This window comes from Amblyomma maculatum, unplaced genomic scaffold (assembly GCF_055883805.1).
Source record: "Amblyomma maculatum isolate TAMU_Amacu unplaced genomic scaffold, ASM5588380v1 scaffold_28, whole genome shotgun sequence".
Classification (NCBI taxonomy): Eukaryota; Metazoa; Arthropoda; class Arachnida; order Ixodida; family Ixodidae; genus Amblyomma; species Amblyomma maculatum.
In genome coordinates, this window is record NW_028146753.1 from 1,006,469 (window position 1) to 1,024,768 (window position 18,300).

Genomic DNA, 18,300 nt, shown 5'->3' on the forward strand with positions numbered 1-18,300 from the left:
ACAGAACCTGAATGTGTGCACCACGTCTTAAAAGGGATCAATTCTATGGCTTATCATACCCTAGTTGCCCATTCAAGTGTTGATTCAATTATAACGACCTGTCAACGCCTCGACCAGCTGCAGTCATCTCGATTACAGCCCAGCTTCGCAGCTGGTCCGACCTCTGCTGACCTTGATCTGCGGGCAATGATTCGAGCAATCATCCGCGAGGAGCTCCAAGCCCTCAATCCTTTTTGTCGACATGGGTGCGATCATTCTTCCGCGCCTTCTAATGACGCGGTTCTCCGCAGCATGATTAAAGAAGAGTTATCAACTATCAGCCACCCCATGACATCCGAGCCTTCTGCAAACCGTCCAGCGCCGACCTACGCGCACGTCGCTGCATCCCACCCTTCTTTGGTTCCCCCGCCCCGACCGGCACCAACCTACAATCACGTCAATGCAATGGCGCTTGCTCAACCTTCACCACCCTATTACGCACCTTGGCGTCCCTCCTGACCAGTCTGCTATTACTGTGGTATTAGAGGAGATATATCCCGCTTCTGTCGTCGCCGCCTTCAGAAGTGCGCCGTGGTTACGACACCTTCGAAACTGACATGCCTTCAGCCTCATATTATCAACGTCCGTCTATTCCAAGCCCACCTCGACGATCCTCCCCACCTCCAGTATTTTCCTCTAAGCCTCTAGGGAACCATGTATCCCGACGCCGGTCCACATCCCCATACCGCCGCTCAGTTTCCCCTCTCCGCCTCGCAACCATTCTCCCTGTCCGCCATCCGGAAAACTAAGTGTTGCAGTTTCCGGAGGTCAAACTGCACTCTGCGAACCTACTAAAGGTCCTCCTGATCGCCCGTATAATGTGACTGCTGAAGGTTCACCGGTCGAAGCTTTGATTGATACAGGGGCTGCAATTTCTGTCATTCACGCTGATTGGTGCTACCGTTTGCGAAAAGTGACAACACCATATGATGGGCCTGAACTCCGTGGAGCCAATGACGTCCCTTTGCGCCCTTCAGCGAAGTCCACCGTACGAGTTATCGACGGCATCCGCCATCATGTGCAGTTTGCTGTGCTCTCACCTTGTGCGCACCTGATGGTTTTTGGATGGAATTTTTTGTCAACCGCTTCATCGTTAATTTCTTGTGGTGACCGTGTTATCCATATGACAGACAGCGAGTTTTCATCTTTTTCAGAACGACATCATCCCCTCGTTGCCGCCGCTGATACTGTTTTGCCTCCTCAGTGCGAAAAACTGCTTACTGTTGTTTCTGACCACATCACTGACGGGGATATAGTCATCTTGCACGCGGAATCGCTTTCCCGTCAAGTATTGTCCGGTTCCACAACGGCTCAGCGACAGTACTGGCCACTAACACTTCACGTGAATTCCTCGTGCTCCCAAAAGGAACTTCTCTGCATTGAATGGTGGATGTTCAACCCTTTTCCCCGATGGTGCTCACCGCCTCTCCACCTCAGCAAAGTGTTTCGTCAGACGTCTCTGTTTCTGTTCTCGCAAAGACTATTAATCCTAAACTCACGCCGAACCAACGCCAAGAACAGCTGACATTGCTTCGACACCACCAAGCCATTTTTGATTCCACTTCCACACCACTGGGACGGACTAGTGTTGCGCACCATCGTATCATTACTGAAGGTAACTCCATCGTTCACCGACGGCCTTATCGGGTTTCCCTCTCTGAACGAAAAGTAATTAAAGAAAATGTAAATGACATGCTCCATCGCAATATAATTTGTCCCTCAACAAGCCCTTGGTCCTCCCCAGTAGTGCTAGTTAAAAAAAAGGACGGCTCGGTACGCTTTTGTGTTGATTACCGCGCACTCAACAAAATTACCCACAAAGATGTATATCCGATGCCACAAATTGATGACGCCCTTGACTCTCTCGAAGGCTCCGAATATTTCTCGACATTGGACCTCCGCTCAGGCTATTAGCAAATACCTATGCACGAGGCCGACAAAGCAAAGAAAAAACCGCTTTCGCAACACCCGATGGCCCTTACGAATTTAATGTTATGTCCTTCGGACTTTGTAACGCACCAGCGACATTTGAAATAATGATCGATACTGTGCTTCGTGGCCTAAAATGGAGAACCTATTTGTGTTACTTGGACGACATTGTTATCTTATTGGAAACCGTTAATGACCATCTCACGCGCCTGAATGAAGTCCTCACCTGTCTCGCTTCGGCAGGCCTTCAGCTGAACACCAAGAAGAGCTAGTTTGCACAGAAAGAAATTAGATCCTGAAAAAATAATCGCGGTCTTGAACTTTGCTCGTCCACAACGGACTACAGATTTGCGCAGTTTCCTCGGCCTCGCCTCTTATTTCTGGCGTTTTATAAGGCATTTTGCAACTATTGCTGCACCACTTCATGAGCTATTTAAAGCACGCAGCCCTTTCGTAAGGACGGAACAGTGCGAAACTGCTTTTAATGACCTAAAGCACGCCCTCACATCAGATCCTGTTCTTGGCCACTTCAGTGACAGCGCTCCAACTATCGATCGCACCGATGCCAGTGGTCACGGTCTTGGCGCTGTACTTCTGCAGCGTGATGCAACATCGCGTGAGAAAGTGATTGCCTTTGCCAGTCGGACTCTAACTCCAGCTGAGAAAAACTACACCATTACCGAGCAGGAGTGTCTTGCCGTCGTCTGGGCTGTCCAAAAATTTCGCCCTTACCTATACGGTCGGCACTTCACAGTTTTGACGGACCACCATGCTCTTTGCTGGTTGTCTTCACTCAAAAATTTTACAGGCCGACTTGGCCGCTGGATTCTACGCCTGCAAGGATACCATTTCGACGTCACTTATAAATCTGTCGCCAACACCAAGACGCCGACGCTCTCTCTCGCTGCCCACTTACGGAATCAGCCTGCTGTTTTTCTTCGCAACGCATTTCTACCTCTGACCACAGCCGACCGTCTCTTCCCCCGACGCATATCCCAACAATTTCTTTTGATGATTCTGAGCACAAACACGCACTCCGCTCGCAGCAATTAGCTGACGCCTACTGCCGTCCTATCATCGACCGCCTTATCGGCGCTTCGGACCCGCCCAATGCTAGGTTTCGCCGACAGCTTCGCAATTTCAAGCTCGAAGATGGCATCCTACACCGTTGCGTGTATTGCCCTGATGGAACTCGCTGGATCCCAGTCGTGCCGCGTGTGCTTCGCCCACGTATACTGGCGGATCTGCACGATGACGCTACTGCAAGCCACCTTGGTTTTGACAAAACCTACGACCGCGTGAGAAAACGATTCTTTTGGCCTGGCTTATCTTCCACCGTTGCCAAATACGTCGCATCCTGCCCTCTGTGCCAACGTCGCAAACGGCTGACTTCTGCGCCCGCTGGCCTTCTACAACCTCTTCCTTGTCCCGCCACGCCATTCGACGTAGTCGGCATCGACTTATATGGTCCCCTACCTCTCTCCGATGGGGGTAACCATTGGATTATAACAGCTGTCGACCACCTCACACGCTACGCTGAGACAGCACCTGTACTGACTGGTTCCGCTGAAGAAGTAGCAAATTTCTTTTTGCGATCAATTGTATTGCGTCATGGCGCTCCTCGGGAGCTCCTAAGTGACCGCGGTACAGCCTTCTTATCGAAAGTCGTTGCCGAAGTTCTTCACGCGTCATCCATCCTTCATAAGACAACCTCAAGCTACCATCCCCAGACTAACGGTCTGACTGAGCGATTTCATCGCACCTTGTCAGACATGATATCCATGTACATCACACCAGATCATCGAAATTGGGACACTATTCTACCATTCGTCACGTTCGCCTATAACACAGCAGTACAACGGACTACCGGTTATTCTCCATTTTTCCTCGTTTATGGCCGTCCTCCCACTATAATTCTCGACACTTCCTTCTCTACGCCCGACTACTCCACATCAGTACCTACCCATTTTTTATCTCGCGTGGCCAGATGCCGTCATCTTGCCCGCCTCAACACGGCAGCGTGCCAGGAAGACCGCAAGACTCGCTATGATTCTACACATCGAGTGGTCTCTTTTCGTCCTGGCGACGAAGTACTGCTTTATACACCATTGCGCACCCCTGGCCTTAGTGACAAATTCCACCAGAGCTACGTAGGTCCGTATGAGGTCATAAGCCAAACTTCCCCAATGAATTGCAAAGTGACGCCTGTTGATCCCCCCGCTGATCGACGCCACCGTGGAACTGAAATTGTTTGTGTGTCTCGCTTGAAAACGTTTGTGCGCCGAGATGCATCGCTTAGTTAGGAGCGGCCAGGCTTGCCGCTTGCGACCCCCCAGGCAGATTGTGTAGTCTTCCGTGGATGTTCTTTAATTTGTCCATTCCATGATCTTCCTCTTTCATTTGTACATACCATAATCATCGTCCCGTGGCGCCGTCTCCGGCACGCGCCTGGGTTTTTCTCATCGGGTTAAAAAAACGCTAGACAAAGCATCGCTCGCCTTGCCGTCACGTCCTTGCCGTCTCAACCTAGCCTTCTTTCACAATATCTACTCAATTGGAACTGTTCAGAAGTTTAATGATTCATGTTTTGCTGTCTCCTTATTGGTGATTGAGCGGTTTGCGGTGTTGCTTGGTATTATATATTTCTTATTTGCATCAATAAACTTTAGTTGCGAGTTAGCACCTGCTTGCTTCTTTTCACGTCCTTGTTTTTTCGTGCTGCTACTTTCAAGATGACACCTTACCCACTCACTCAAATTGCCATTCTTATGATTGTATTTTAGTCAGTGAAAGTTTACTTCATGTGACACTAATCAACACACGTGACCACGTTTCATGAAACTTAAAGCCAATCAATGAGATCCTCATCATAAAGCATGAAAGTTTGCTCAGATATGCAGCTCTCCATGCCAACACAGCTTGCACAGACATGATTTTCTGTGCTAAACAAAACACAGGGCTGCTGCAATGGTGGCACAGAGCAAGCAGAGGGTGCTCTGACACTTAGAAGAAATGTGGCATTGAATCTTGCATGACATGGGGACAATGTTTTGGGGCTATGCAGCAGAGTCAAGGTACGAAAGGAAAGGAGAAAAGTTTTTTGTCCCCTTGCCGTGAAGAGTGGTTTGCTCACTATTTGGGCTAGGAGTGTACTGGGTTGAAGTGAAGGGAGGAAGTTGGAGAGTTAATGCAAGGTCACTAGGGCTGAAGTAACCCACTCTACATGGCAAGGAGGAAGAGGTATGCTGCCTCCTCCTTCCTGCCTATCAGCTGCATAGCCACAGTTATCCCCGAGTATAGTAATGTGCTACCATGATCAAGACTTGTAGAATATAAAACTGAAAGTAACACAGGGGCATGGCATGATTAAAATATCTATGGCATCCAGGTGAATAGCGCGCTGCACTCCAGGGTTGCTGACGGCATATTTAATTATTTTATATTAAAAAAACAGTAGTTAGTGAACCATAAATATAATACTTCTACTATTGTGAGGCTTCCACAGCTATGTAAACTGCATGAAGAAAGTGAAACTATCAATAGCTTGCATTGACAACTCACCAGGCACCCACTGGTGAAATAAAAGTGGAGCAAAATGTCTAAACCGCATTCAGAACATTCATCATGAAGGTATTGCAGACACTTAGCATAGTTCACCATCATAGCACTTCTGATATATCCAAGCCATCTATAAAGCTACTTAGCCTGTCACATGAACATTTTAGCAGATGACTTTTCAATGGTCATATGACTGACCAAATTCTCATGAAAAAAAACGTTTATACCAAATCAGAACATTTCTCAGAGAACTCACGGGCGTGAGTTCGTCAACTCTAGTGTTTCAGAAAAAGAGGTCATCAAACTGTAAGTAATCTGAGTTGAGTTGCTAACAACGAAATTTCGGAGAGTGGTGAGGGGCAGACTTTGTGGCATTACGAAGGTCATCTGCTAATGCTAACAGCAGGCAGCCTTGATTTGATGATAGGGTTCAACATGCTAAAGAAACTTAGATAATTAGGGTCAGCTATAGTAGGTAGCTCTGGATAATTTTGACTATCTACGCTTATTTAATGTGCACTGACACTGTACAGCACATGGGGACTTAGCGTTTTGCTACCACCGAAATGTAACCACCCCGGCTCGGACCGAGCCCGCGTCACCCAGTCAAATGCCCTAAACACTGAAGCCCCCACAGTGGGGTGTAGGCAGCCTTGAAGAGGGTTACATTTGCAAGCATGTTTTGTACAAGTCAAGCTTATATAAGCTGCGTATGGCCAAGGTGCGGCTAATGGGTAGCACAAGGCTCCTTGCAAAGTCCAGGTGCCGATCACGACAGCTTGGCACCTGTCCACCACTCACCATTTGCAGTATTTTTGCCTCTGCAGCCAGTTTCTCTGTTCTTTCTGCTTTAAGTTCCAAGCCACCTATTGTTTAGAATTCTTTTGAACAATGAAACAATGTACCACCCTTATGGACACACGTCTAACAGAGCTGCTCACAACTGTAACCATGCTCATTCGAGAATTTCAGTATGCTTGCTTTACAAATGGGGCAGTAGGGGCATATTAACAGTCGTGTCATGAGTTCTTCACTGTGACCACCAGCTTTGTTAAATGAAAAAAGTCATTGTTATCATTTACTTTGCTTTTTGTAAAATGTTGCCTTTTTTAGTCGAGAGTCCTCATTAAAGCTATGGCAGGAGTTGCTGTAGGCCCATAGCTAAAGAGCTGTCTGACATATGCCCGCATTGTACTAGCTTGCTCGTACATGGAACTGAGCCTTACCGACGTTCGCGGTGATGCAAAGAGATGTTTGCCCATGCTAACAATTCGGCATTTCAATAAAGGCGCAGATCAGTGTCTTCACTCCTACTTATGCTATGAACATTCCTGTCACTAACACATATTGAAAGTAAAAGGGATGACAGCAGGCAATGCGACATATGCCAGCAGAGACATGTTCACTTGCTTTTCCTGTGCACATACAGTGAATTACAATCCCAGAAGTGAAGTGGCCTGCCTGCTCCGCAAGAGAGCACCTGCATCCAGCACAGTTGTGTCCCGACTCTGCGTTTGGAACTCATGCTAGCGCATGTAGGTGGTGCCCATGGACTGACAGAAGAATTGCCTGTGGGCTAGTCCGTGCTTCGTCGACACGTGCCAGCTGTTTTTACCTGTAATAGATCTGCATTTCTCCCGCTGCTTCTTGGGATGGTATTGACATCAACAGCTTATACCATTCTTTCGTACAGCCGAGTGCAGGCAAGCAGGGTAAAATTTCTTTGGCACTATTCTCAAATAAAAGGAAGTCGCAGTTCACCATTTTCACTGTTTGAGTTCAGGAATTGCTTTAAGTTCATGAAAAGCACATAAAGATGGTTTCGCACAAAGTCTTCAAGTCACACTCCGAGCTGAGGTCTTTAAAAAAGATTATTGCATAATACTGCTGCTCTTAGATTTGCTGTCCTCAAGAGTAAGCACTAGTTCATGACAGCAATTTGTATTCATAGCAGCGGCAAGGAATGATAATCTATTATGGAGCACAGAGGGCACAGTCAGCACAGCAGAGCATGCTCCTGGAAATGGAAGGTGCAGCTGAACAAATACCCAAGCAAACTTCTACCCGGTTCTGTTGATTTCGGCAGAGCAATATACTGCTCCAGGAACCGATCTTGGCCTAGCAATCGCTCCGCATCAGCATTGGGAAGATGGGACCTGTGTTCCGGATCTGCATTTGGAATACAGCTACTCCAAAAAGAGCAGAAAGCAATGTTCTGTAAGTTACCAAACCCTGTGATTGGAATTGATCATTAGTAAGGTCTTGTCATCTATCATCTCTATCTGCTCATAATATAAGTAGCATTATAAAAGTCTGCTATTTTGCAGGAAGGTCTGATATCACACCAAGAATTCAGTGCCCATAGCAGGCACAACATGCATCTAGAGATGCCAGGTAATGTAACTCGAAAGAAATGTTATGCTAACTCTTTACCTACTAAAAGAGCAAACAGTATTTCTGTGATCGCACCTTCTTTTAAACACTATTTCAAGGCAATGGCAAAAGGCATTTTGAGTCAACTGGAGATCTAACCTAGTACAGTGGCGATGAACGAGCCCCTGAGCTGCCATGTGCCAAGGCGTAAATGCGCTTCACTGCAATGTACGAGTAAACAAGCGGAAGGCTGGAAGCTTGAACAATCTGTTTCCAGGAAACAGTGACGTTTGGGTGGTTAGGTTGGAATACCAAGCAAGCACTCTGCCCGTAGCTTCATCTACTAAATTTTCTCTCAGTAGTATAACCAGCAAACAATGTCTGCAACTTAAGCCAGGAGTACAATCACAGCATGTTCTGAAGACTTCGATCATCATATTGACTTTTTAATCATGCCAGTGACATCAACATCAAATCAAAGCAATATATGTAGCAGCTTATGGAACCCTCGCACATAAAGAACACACCGAGAAATGCAAGCCAGTCAGTCTAAAGGTAGTCTATCATCAGCATATTGTTCATGGCCTTCACAGTGCACCAGGTTTGCTCCCTCACCACCCTATGAACATGCAGTGTTTGCACCCTAACTCAGGTTACACAAAATGTGGCAGCCCTTTAAACGAAATAGGAGCGGTGCACCAAGAAAGGCAAAAGATCGTCCCTAGCTCCCATTATGTCAACTGAAGAATATGTAGAGTCGGACCACATATATGTATTTCTGAAAATATGTATTCTATATAGAAATATGAGTGATATCTAGGAATCTAGGAAGATAGTGGTACCAGTGCAGTAAGCAGTCTGCCCCTTGTGCATCATGAAGGGCCTCTCTAACTTCCAAACCTTTTATCATGCCAAAACATGTTCACCCGATCAATTATGAATTATGAAAGGCTGCGCACTCTAAGGTGGAAACACTTCCATGTAAAAAGTAAAAAGAAGCCAAATGCAAAATGCGATGTGACTGTTCAAACAATGTCTGAAAGTGCATGTGGTAACAAAGCAATTCATAAATGTGGTAGCCATTCGTAATCTAGATCCAGACACACTAATTCGATGTCAACATCTACAGTTTCTTCTACAAAACATGCATAAATTTAAACAAAAACGCCACAACTGAATGATACTTTAAGAAGTAAAGGCTTGTTTTGCTTGGAATACTGAATGCACTCTTCATTTTGAAACCTGCATGAATTTCATACTCCCACATCTGTGAGGATTCAGTGGTATACTGAGTACGGAAAAATTGCACACATTTTGATTCACATTTCATGTCAGAGAAGATGCCAATGGGGCATCTCAGCCCTCAGTCAGATTTTTTTTCGCGTGATTTGTGAATAATTAAACAAGAAAATCAATACTATTGGTACTGTTGAATGCGTAATTACCTTTACACCTTACTGACATTTCTGGACTGAAGGTCTGAGTTTGGTGTCTGTCATTTATATGCGCTTAGTAGTTTTTAGGGATTACTTCACTAACGACAAAGTATGAAAAAGAAAATGTCAAGCCAATACATGTGAAAAAAATTCAAAATAGCTCAAAACATTTTTTCCCTTCTACTACCCAAGGCTCGACAAAGGAGTTTAAGTACGGTTGCTGCTGAATCATACTGCCGTCGCATGTTTGCCGGCTCCATATCCCATAATCTGCAGTATTTATGGAACATAAGAATATTGATCTAGCCCTGTTGTAACGCAGGTAGGTTTTACCGCTTATTCAATCCGTGTAGTGGCAACTGCACAAGCGCCGGATCTTCAACTGCAGCGCAACATAAGGCCCGGGTCGAGGCACTTGGAACTGGCCCATTCTAAATTCGTGCCGAAGGCTGAATTGCAGTAGGCGCCAGCATCGTGCCCCCCCGCAATGGTCTTACGAGTGATGATTTGTACGGCATATTCTACTCTGAGCGTGCAGCCCCTAGCACTAACTGTCTCTTTTCCAAGACACTGCAAACGCGTTCACCCTTCCCTCGTCAGAAGCAAACTACCGTATGTTATAATGACATGCGCGTCTTGATGTTTAAGAACTAGCGCTGTGTTGGCATGCATCATAAGTTCTGCGCAAAGTTTTTATCAGAATGTACAAGGAAGATGGAAATTAACTTACCTCCGAGGTGTCAAATGTATGCCGGGTGGTGGCCGCCCTCCAATAGTCCCGTCGTCAGCGTAGTGCTTGCAGTGAAAGCGCACAAAGGAAACGCACTACCTGTCGGGCACGCGAGCACACTTTTTCCACAGGTATACACACAACCTTACCACGCTTCTGCACATCGCACGAGCTATTTTGGTGCGCTCTGTGCCTCGTATATCTCGAAAGAATGAAGCCGCCAAGGCCCTCGGAAGCACGCACGGGAAAAAGGCGCGATGCCACCAACGCATAATGGCTATGGCTAGCACTTCAATCCGCTTCGGCTGCCTCGTCTAGTTTCGACTTGTTTCGGTTTCGGACGTCGCTGGCTTAACGGCTTTGCTGCTCGCCGAACAGTGGCAAGCACGATGTCAGGCGTCTACGCGCTAACGCTGCATGTTCGTCGTGTAGGCGCGCCTGCAGTTTGTACATTCAGAAATGTAGCAGTGCTAGCGAATGTAGCTTCGCTTCTTTTCTCGCGATACTTGACAAACTAACTGCGTGCTTGTCATGGACGCCAGGTTGACCGCGGTCTGTGGTTCGGCGAATCGGAGCTTTGGCCCAAATTCATTGGCAAGTTCCTTGTGAAAACTCCTGTTCATAAACAGTTACAGTGGCAATTGTTTCTTAATTTTTGAAGACTATACGGCGTTTTACAGATCTAGTGATTTGTTTGGAAACAGGAGATGCTGGATTGTGCTTGCCCATAAACAACAAACAGTGGGCGAGCCGAATTGGGCTCGCCCATAAAGAACAGTGGGCGAGCCCAATTCGGATCGTCCACTGTTTCTTTATGGGCGCAACATCTACGGCTGTCAGCTCAAACTGGTCACCTGAGAGCGATCATTTCTTGTGTGATATGTACCTGACTACTTCAGTGTTTAACTCTTGAATGGCGACGGAATTTTTAATGCCTGTAGCTTATACCAAAAGCAAGGACAGTTGGGTGAAAGCCTGAACTCTCAGGAAAGGTATGCGATATGCAAAAATAGCTTACCGATCAAGCTTCAAGTGAAGGCAGTGTGGGGTTTTTGCACGCACTTTACTTCAATTACGAAACTGACCATACCAATATTTCAACTTATCTCTGTGGCCTACAGCATACAGTAAAGAAGCTAAAGCGACCAAGCTGCTCTTTCCATGCAGCATAATGATTATGCACTGCTGTTTGAAACTGCAACATATTCGTGGAGTTGCACGTGCAGCTTTCCTCAATGCATCCCGCGTAACGCAGCCTACAGTGACACTGAAAATTATGCCATCTAAAAGACATTTCCTAGCAATATGATGATTCAGCATATATGTATAGTGTGCATAGCTTCAAGATGCAACGCATACTGCTGGTATCACCTCTCATAAAGTACTAGGATATGTGTATCTCTTCATTAGTCTAAGATCACAGATCCAATCCTTTTTTTTCTTTTTATTTGACAATGAGACGGACAACATTTGCAAGTGTCATTACGCAACAGAAAGCTTCAATTCAGAGTAGTGCAGTTCAGCAAATGTTTGTTATAGTATCAGGAAACTTAAAAATGGTGTTTATAGATGTAGATGTGCAAGTCAAAACTCAAAAGGCTGTAGCAGCTGTTTTGCTCAGCCTATCCTTGTGCAGTCAGGCTGGTTGGTTATAATGAGTCAATTGAGTGAACAGTGCTCTATGATAGTAAGGGAGATAAAGAAGCAAAATTGTTGTAATCTTCTCTCCCATCCCATCTGTTAGTGCTGTTCAGGCGTTTGAGAATTGTCTTTCTGTGGTCTTTACAAGTGAATATGAGCTCGTGAAGTTCAGTACTGGAGTTGGCTTTCACATTTCTGCTATCACATTTACTTTTCCTTCTACAGATGAAACTCCAAGCCAGTTTTTCATACAAACTTTTGATGCCTGATGGTGGTAATAGTGTGCAGTTACAGTGCGTTGCCTCCATTCATATGCAAAACACAATGTAAAGGGGATTTTGATCGCCAGTTTGATCGTCATCTACTTGGCAGGCAACACATCAACGTTGTGCGCACAGCCTTTGTCGTGCATCTACGGCTGCGTCCAACTTTCAGAAACGAATGGTTGAAAGAGATGCAAATAATGCTATTAGATCTAGTTGAAGTATCCCGTTTTTGACATTGTTTTACAGTGAGGTCGATATGTCGAGTAGTTGTTGCTCAGCGTGCATGTTGTCAGATAAAGATTTCTGCATAATGAAAGGAAGCAAGCACTTTTCTACTAATGTTGAAAATGTGCTGCAAACCAAGACCAAAATTGTGAAATATGAAAAACTGTACCTGTTGCAAATAATCATGAAGTAATTATTAGATGAAAGCTCTAACTTTGACCTCTTTCATATTGGAAGCACAGTCTCAACGACTAATTTTTTAGCATGCAAGTATGTACATGGCTACGTAGTTTGCACCTATTCACGCACTGGCTCCATGTGCTTCTACAAGCTCGCACAAATAACTGACCAGCTCATTCTTATTCAATCTTGCACATTGGCTGTGCGTGCTTCTGTGAGCTCGCTCATGGGCACATTCGATCTCACAAGAACTTGTACAATCTCATGCATTCCTGCATAGTGGCTCTATGTGCTCTCATAAATCCACGTTTAATCTCCCAAGAACTCAAATATTCTTATACATTCTCATTCACTCTCATACTTTCTTGTACAGCTCACGTACAGTTTTTTCAGTAGGGTTAGCCTGGGGATGACAGCTTGAGGTTGTCTTATGAAGGGTGGATGACGCATGAAGAACTTCGGCAACGACATTCGATAACAAGGTAGCCTGGGGATGATAGCTTGAGGTTGTCTTATAAAGGGTGGATGACGCATGAAGAACTTCGGCAACGACATTCGATAACAAGGATCGTCCCGCAACCACTTAGAAGCCCCTGAGAAGAGCCATGACGCAATACAAATAATCACGAAAAATTTTGCTGCCTCTTCAGCGGTACCATTCGGTATAGGGGCTGCCTCAATTTAGCGTGTAAGGCGGTCGACAGGTGTTATATTTCAATGGTTACCTCCATCGGGTGCCGACTACGTAGAATGGCGCGGTGGTACACATGGCGGAAGTTAAATGGTGGCGAAGGCTGAGCCCAAAAGCGGTTCAGCGGTACCGCAGCATAGCCACAGGTCGGGAGGGCCAACCGCTCAGATTAAGAAATTATACTACTACAAACTAAAAAGTATCAATCAACATAAAAAGAATAGCCATTTTGATAACTTCGCTTGTGAATGAGGTAAGGTATTTTATAAATACATTCTCAAATTTTTTTTAAAATCTTGTAACACTCTTATCGCCCCAACCCCTTGATGTTGCATCGGTCAGGAGGCGCTGCCAGAGGTAACCAAGGCAACGGAGATAACGAAGCTGACGAAGCACGAAATGGCTTCTTATCGCTGTCTGCTGCTCGTCTGTTGTGGTGCGGGCCTTGGTGCGCCCGGGAAAGCGTAATTTAGTTCGCAAGTCTGAAAATGTCCCTTTTGCGAACATTTCGACGTCCTTGCTGGTCGCTGCTCTGTCGCTGTTTGGTGAGATTGAGTATCCCCCTGCAGCCGCGTTTTTTTTTTGGCTTCGTCCCCTTCGTCGTGCGGGCAGTGCGAAGTCTTTTTGCAGCAGTGTATTGCGCTTAGCGTTTTATCGCAAGATGAGCCCGCACAAAGTGAGGAAGCGATGCTCTGTGGCACGTTGCGACAGCGTGGACTCAACCGTCGGCGTCTTATTACACCGCTTCCTGGCTGAATTTCACCGGCGAGGAGATCTGAAGGTTGCACACAGACTCAATGTATGCTCTAATGCTCCTGTGTTAATCACGTTTGTTGATTCTAAAGCTGTCTGGACTGATGCAACTTTGAATTGCCTTGAAAACTGCTGTATACTTTCTGCCGAAGAATTTAAATGTGAAGAGTGATCCCAGTGCTCTATGCTCCACATATGTTTTGATGCACCTACTAATTCATGACATTTTTATTTCAATTGCAGCGGTCATAGCTTTGTTTTTTGTATATGGATGTTTCTTATCTGGTGATGTTTTGTGGCAGGCTCTTCAAGCCTTTTCCATGCCTCGGCTGTGATCATTGAGATGATTAGCCCGCTTAAACAGCGCTACTTTTTGTGCTGTCTGCGACATGCATTTTTATTGTTGTGATTTGTCGCTGTATTTTATTGGTTGACGCAATAAACCATGAATATGAAAACCATAATTGTTCACTTGGTACACTCTGTTGCGAACTGGGCACGACTGCCCCGTTGCACCAGTGTTGCTGGAACGCACCTTACTGTGCTGAGGGACAAAGTAAATGGCCGAAGTACTTGCATGACTTGCAGCATTATTTGTATTATGAATTTGCATGCGTGGTCTCTATTTGGAAGTGTTGCTGCCTTTCTATGCCGCCACCTTTGCCAACCACTTTAATTTTGCTAAAGCAACTGCTGCTTATAAACAAGGGCGTAAACAACAGAAACTCGAGTTCTTTTAGATGGCAAAGGTTGATGCGCGTTGAAAGGCAACAACCTCCAAAAGATGCAGGCTCGTCAATCCAACGCGGCGTTTTTTTTTTAACTTGTTTATAATTCGCGCCAAAGTGAGCGTATGCGTGACCTCATTTGACGTCATGGCCCCAAAATTTTCATTGGTCGCTGGAGCCCATGAGCCGCCATGTTTGGTACGTATGGGCGTCTATGGAGCCTTCGCTACCATAGTACATATACCTTGTGGGACATGGAAGGGGCTGTAGGAGGCCAGCGGGTGAAGATGTCGGCTGCTTGCGGCGTTGGCAGAGCTGGCAGGGAGCGATGTATTTAGCTACGGTAGAAGATAGGCCAGGCCAAAAGAATCATTTTTCACGCGGTCATACGCTTTATCAAAGCCAAGGTGACCTGCAGTAGCGTTATCGTGGAAAGCCGCCAGTATACGTGGGCGAAGCACACGCGGCACGACTGAGAGCCAACGAGTTTCATCAGGGCAATACACGTAGCGGCGTAGTATGCCATTTTCGAGCTTGAAATTGCGAATCTGTCAGCCAAGCCTAGCATTGGGCGTGTTCGAAGCGCCGATAAGGCTGTCGATGATGAGCCGGCAGTAGGCATCAGCTAATTGCTGCGAGCGAAGTGCGTGTTCGTGCTCAGAGCCGTCAAAAGATACTGTTGTGATATGCGTCGGGGGAAGAAATGGCCGGCTGTGGTCAGAGGTGGAAATGCGTTGCGAAGAAAAACAGCAGGCTGATTCCGTAAGTGGACAGCGAAAAAGAGGGTCGGCGTCTTGGTGTTCGCGACCCGATTTATAAACGGCGTCGAAATTGTATTCTTGCAGGCGTAGAATCCAGCCGCCAAGTCGGACTGTGAAATTTTTCAGTGAAGACAACCTGCAAAGAGCATGTTGATCGGTCACAACTGTGAAGTATCGACCATAGAGCTAAGGGCGAAACTTTTGAAAGCCCCGACGACGGCAAGACATTCCTGCTTGGTAATGGTGTAGTTTTCTCGGGTGGAGTAAAGGTCCGTCTGGCGAAAGCAATGACTTTCTCACGCGAAGTTGTATCGCGCTGCAGAAGGACAGCGCCAAGACCGTGACCACTGGCATCAGTGTGCAGGATGGTGGAGCGCTGTCGCTGAAGTGGCCAAGAACGGGAGGTGATGTGAGGGCGTGCTTTAGGACGTTAAAATCAGTGTTGTACTGTTCAGTCCACACGAAAGAGCTGCGTGCTTTAAGTAGTTCATGAAGTGGCGCAACAATAGTTCAAAGTGCCTTATGAAACGCCGGAAATATGACGCCACGCCGACGAAACTGCGCAAATCTGCAGCCCGTTGCGGACGAGGAAAGTTCAAGACCGTGATGATTTTTTCAGCGTCTGGATGAATGTCGTCATGGCTAACCAGATGTCCCAATATTTAATTTGCTTCTGCGCAAAGTGGCACTTCATGGCGTTGAGGTGAAGGTCCGCTGAAGCAAGACACGTCAACACTTCATTTAGGTGCGTGAGATGGTCTTTAAAAGCTGCCGAAAAGATTACAATGTCATCCAAGTAACATAAACAGCTTCTTTATTTTAGGCCTTGAAGTACCGTATCGATAATTCTTTCAAATGTCGGTGGCGCGTTACACAGGCCGAAGGGCATAACATTAAACTCGTAAAGTCCATCGGTAGTTGCGAAAGCGGTTTTTTCTTTGTCGCCCTCATGCATAGGTATTTTCCAATAACATGAGCGGAGGTCCAAGGTCAAGAAATATTCGGCGCCTTGGAGAGAGTCAAGGGCGGCATCAATTCGTGGCCTCGGGTAGACATCTTTACGGGCAATTTTGTTGAGTGCGCGATAATCAACACAAAATCGTAGCGATCCGTCCTTTTTTAACTAATACTACTGGGAAGAACCATGGGCATGTTGATAGACGAATAATATCGCGACGTTGCATGTCATTCACATTTGCTTCGATAACTTTTCGTTTCGAGAAAGAAACCCGATAATGTCGTCGGCGTACGATCGAGTTACCTTCAGTAATTATGCGGTGGTGTGCAACACTAGTCCGTCCCAGGGTGGGGAAGTGGCATCAAAAATGGCTTGATGGGCTTACAGCAATTCCTGCAATTCTTGGCGTTGGTGCGGCATGAGGTACGGATTGATTGTCTTAGAGAGCATGGGAAGAGAGTCGTTGGATGAATCACGTTGCTGAGGTAGCGGGGCGGTGAGCACCATCATGCACATAGGGTGAAAATCTGCTATGCATAGCAGGGAAGTTCTTTAAGTCAGCACGAGGGAATCACGGGATGTGTTTTAGGCAGCTACCAGCACTGAGCCGCTGCGGAATCGTACAAAACTCGATGGGAGAGGCAATTCCACGTGCAAGATGACGATGAGATGGTGCGATGAGTACATCCCCTTCAGTGATGTGTTCAGAAACAACGGTAACAAGTTTTATGCACTGTGGGGGCAATACAATATCAACTGTGGCATTGAGGCAATGACGTCCTTCAGAAATGTCAGATGAAACATCACTGTGTCATATGAATGACACGGTCGCCACAAGAAATTAACGCTGAAGCCAGTCGACAAAAATTCCCATCCAAAAATTATCTGAAGCGCATACGGTGAAAGCACAGCAAACTGCACATGGTGGCGGACGCCATTGATAACAATTCAAACTGCACACTTTGCTGAAGGATGTAGAGGGACGTCATTTGCTGCAAGATGGTCAGGTCCGTCTAATGGTGACGTTACTTTCTGCAAACGGTGGCACAAATCAGCGCGAATAACATAAATTGCAGCTCCTGTGTCAATCAAAGCTTCGACCGGTAATCCTTCAACTGAAAAGGAAATCAAATTGTTCGGCGATGTAGAGGACTTTTGTTAAATTCGCAATGTGCAGTTTCCCCTCCGGAAACTTCATCGCTTAGTTTTCCTAATGACGGACAGGGAGAGTTGTTGCTGGTCGAAGTGGAGAAACAGAGCGGCGGTATGTGGAAGGGGACCGGAGTCAGGATACATAGGCCCCACTTGGTTCAGACAAGGATACCGGCGGTGGAGAGGATCGACGAGGTGGGCTGCGAATAGGTCATCGCTGATAATATGAGGGTATGCCACTTTCGAAGGCATCGTAACCACGCCTCTGCATGCGTCGATGATAGAAGCGGGATATATGTCCTCGGACTCCACAATAGTACCACACTGGGCGAGGGGGGCGTCAAGGTGCGTAATAGGGTGGCGTAGGATGAGCCGTCGTCACGGCGTTGATGTGGTTGTAGGGCGGTGCTTGTCGTAGTGGAGGAACATAAGAAGGAGGGGATGCAGCAACGTTAGCTAAGTCAGCGCTGGGCGAGGGGCAGGAGTGTCAGGTGCGACACAGGGTGGGTAATAGTTGCCAACTCTTCTTTAATGATTGTGCGGAGGCTGGCGTTATTAGAAGGAGAAAAATGATCGCACCCGAGCCGGCAAAAAGGGCTGAGGGCTTGAAGCTCCTCGCGGATTATCGCTCGAATTAGGGCTTGTAGTTTGAGGTCCGTAGAGGGAGGGGCAGTAGAAAAGCCGGGCTGCAATCTGGAGGACTGCAGCTGTTCAAGGCGTTGGCAGGTCGTAATAATGGAATCAACACTTGATGGAGGGTGTTATAGGTCACAGAATTGATTCCTTTCATGACATGGTGTACGGGTTCAGGTTCCGGCATTGTGGGACTAATACGCCGGCAAAATGCAAGTATGGCCTCTATGTAAGACGCATACGACTC